The sequence below is a fragment of the Octopus bimaculoides genome, chromosome 20 (genome assembly GCF_001194135.2).
Source record: "Octopus bimaculoides isolate UCB-OBI-ISO-001 chromosome 20, ASM119413v2, whole genome shotgun sequence".
NCBI classification, from domain to species: domain Eukaryota; kingdom Metazoa; phylum Mollusca; class Cephalopoda; order Octopoda; family Octopodidae; genus Octopus; species Octopus bimaculoides.
The window spans coordinates 6637441-6641272 of record NC_069000.1 but is presented as its reverse complement, the minus strand read 5'-3'; the positions used below and the strand labels follow the sequence as shown (position 1 = coordinate 6641272).

General features: G+C 37.1%; 1 protein-coding gene across 2 annotated transcripts in view; it reads right to left on the bottom strand.

Moving 5' to 3' along the window:
- LOC106869183 (protein cereblon) overlaps nucleotides 1-3832 on the bottom strand; it is a 19768-nt gene that overhangs the window by 10055 nt on the left and 5881 nt on the right. The window lies entirely within an intron of this gene.

Below are 3832 nucleotides of genomic sequence, written 5' to 3'. Positions count from 1 at the left end.
TATATATATATATATATATATATATATATATATAAAATATATGTACACACACATATATATGTGTGTGTGTGTGTGTGTGTGTACATGCATACACACACACACACACGCGCATATATATGAATGCATGGTTGCATAGCTGTTGTGTGCAGCAATGATTTGAGGAAATAAGTAGCTTTAAGAAAGAAAGAGAAAAAAAAAAGCTGCTTTAACTGTGAGAAGGTGACATGATTGGGTGTGATTTAGCAGGTAAGTTTATAGTCTAATAATAGTAGTGGAGTCTCTAAGTGGTCCCTCGACCTGCTAGAAATAGCAGCCAAATATCTTCTTAAATGAGACCCTAACTTGTTATGAAATAAAAATAATGGAAGGACACATTAAACAATGTAGTCCAAGATAGACAATGCCTGAAAAGAAAACAAGGTGGTCATAGCTGAGTAGAAAAAACAAAAATTTCATGATAGTTCAACTCAATCAAAGCTGACTTTTGGCTAAATAGCAACACATGTTGTTTAACCTCAGTTCAAACTTATGATCAAGGCATTCCAATCATGACCATCCACCCTGTCTTTTATTCATGCATCATATGTACCTAGGATCACATCCTTCAATATGCCACTACCATTTTTTTCATGACAGCAGTATATGATTTGAAGGAGACAAGGACACCTAGCTGCTATTTCTGGCTTAGTTGTAGTAGTAGTAGTAGTAGTAGTAGTGGGTGGTACTACTACTACTGATAGTTGCAGATGGAGAATGGTTGAGATGAACATTGATTCTTAATGGAACGAGACACAGAAGTAATTGAACCCTTTTCCAAGCAACCCACTGGTAGCCACCTGAGATTTGACCCAAGTTCTACTATACAATCTGTTCCTTTTGTGAGACCCTAGAACAGCAGTTCTCTCAACCACAGCTCCCAGGGACACATGCAGCCCTCAGGCATCTTTCCAGCAGTTGTCAAGTCTTCCTGGAAGGTTGAAAGGCCTAATTGACTCCATAAGGGTTTGAACTCATAGCACAGAGATCTGGAATAAATACCGTACAGGTGCAGGCATAGTTGTGTGGTTAAGAAGCTCACTTTGCAAGCATGTGGAGTCAGGTTCAGTCCCACTGCACAGCACCTTGGGCAAGTGTCTCCTACTACAGCACCAGCTGACCTATGCTTTGTGAGTGAATTTGGTAGATGGAAACTGTGTGGAACCCCACAGTATGTATGCATATATACATGTGTGTGTGTGTTCTTGTCTGTGTTTGTCTTCCAACCCATTCTCTTAACAACTGGCATAGGTTTGCTTATGTACCCATAACATAGCAGTACGGCAAAAGAAAACTGATTCAATAAGTACTGAGGTCAATCAATTCAATTGAAACCCTCCAAGGTGGTGCCCCAGCATAGCCACGGTCCAATGACTGAAACAAGTAAAATATAAAAGATATTCTGCCTCCTATACAATTGGAACAGTATAATTAATCCCTCCCCCCTTCACCACAGTGACATCTTGTTTTAAGTAAGTATGAATCTAAACTGAAAGCTTCCACCAGAAATTTATGCAAGAAACTTTGGTTGTGTTCCAAACACAAGTTTAAATATACCAGTCTTCATATTTGTCTTTGGTTAAGTTCCAAACATTGGCCTAAATACTGAAAGAATGTTGGTTATTCTCCTCTGAAACTGACTGAATCACAGGAACAGATTATTTTGTGGAAAATACGTGCATTAAATTATTAAACACAAAGGCATATTGATAATAAAGGAATGGCTGTTGGGCAAGGAGCTTGCTTTCCAACCACATGGTACTAAGTTCAGTCCCACTGCATAGTACCTTGGGCAAGTATCTTCTGCTTTAGCTGTGGGACAACCAAAGCCCTGTGAGTACATTTGGTAGATGCAAATGAAAGGAGCCAATTGTGTGTTTGCATATATACATATACACACATACACTCATAATGAATGCCCAGATTTTGAAATAAGTTCCTGGCAAGTTTCGCCAAGAACATGGTTTACTATCCTGGATCATATTTCACTTCATTGATACACACCTCTGTTCTAATTCTGACACCAAACGCTTAAGAAAAGAAACCAATATCTATTAACCTTTTAGCATTCAGATTACTTTTGTTAAATGTTTGCTTTTTTATTCACCACAGCTTACAAAGAATAAGTTCAGGGGTCGACTTCTTCGAATAAAAGGCGGTGCTCCAGCATGGCCACAGTCAAAATGACTGAAACAAGTAAAGGAATAAATGGAAGTTGTTTTTTTTTTCCTTTTAATTAACAAATTACGACAAATGTTATGACAATAAATATGACCATAAATAACTCATCTAGAGACACAAAGCAAGTTGGAGACGAACAACTTTAAGCTGAAATATATATCGAGATTTTTTTTGTAAGATGCACATTGAAGAGAACATATTTGATAGTCTTTTATGCTTTAAAAATATTATCTTCTATTAGTATTAATGATTAAAAAGCTTCATAAAAGAGGGGCAACTTATGAAAGCCAGAAGCAAACGATGTAAAGAGGACGCCGAGGATAGGGCCCTGTTATTATTTCCATAAATTTAAATGTATGAATCGGATCCTTCTAGGGTCCTAGAAGTGATTAAAAGCCCAGTAACACATCCTAGACGAGAATGAAATCCTAACAGTAGGTCAAGACATGGCACATTTGTAGAATCATAGCGAAGTTGTGGCAGTTATAATAGTTTTGTTTTCATACATATAAATAATAAATTTGTCCTCCTAAGTAACGACGTTGATCTGTCTATATATATAAAATGAAATAGTTCCTGTTGTTGGGTGGCATTCTTAATTCATCGCCCGGTTTAACAGTACCACACCCGCGTACCTTCCGTACCTTCAGCAGAATTAACTTTAAATCCAATGATTGCAGAGCCCGGTAGGTAGTTTCCAATCTGAAGATAACAGATTCCCTTCCTCCCACATGTTACAAGAGACCCTGAGAAGGGTCACAGATATCGGTCCCCTTCTTTTTCTGAATAAAACTATGAAAATGAAAAAAAAATTAAAAAAAAGAATATTAAAATGAAATACAGTTCCAAATATGTCGTCAATTGAAGGTACCTTACATTTTATATGCTGTGACATTTGAGATGTTTGAAGGAGCTGGAACAGCGAACACTAAATTCTTCACTTGTTCAGCGTCTTGTCTGAGACTCGTGAGCGACACAATGGCACAATTGCAACGTTCATAATTCTGTGAATATTTGCCCTTGCTTCCGTTTAATGAAGTTCTACAAATTTTATTATCTGATTGTTTCTTTTATTACTTTAAATTTTGAATAGAAAACATTTGAAGTCTTCAAACTATAAATTTAGCACCGCACACTATGGAGCTTTCTTGCGGGTCGTTACGATTTTGTTAGAAATAGCAGCCGAATCTGTTTCAATTCATACCAATTGTCTGAAGTCCACAGATACACTGTTTCTGAATAAAAGACGAAATGTTCACGGCTGGAATGGAATTATCCAGGGGTGCCTGCTGTAACAGGACTACAGAATTCCCCCACACACATTCATATACACAGGGTGGATATGGAAGAAAAAAGACTTCCACAATGATGAATCTCAACTCAAAACCAATAAGTTTGTTATCTTTGCTGTTTGAGGTCACATCACACAGACTTGCACACAAAAGACATCCTAGCCGTAACCACCCCGTAGTTGTTTTCAGACACGGTGAAGATTAATTTGATATAGATTGGTTGCTATTTCTAGCATGTGAAGAGACCACATAGAGAGATTCTAGTTAGTTCAGTGTCAGAACTGTTAATATATATATATATATATATATATATAAATATATAT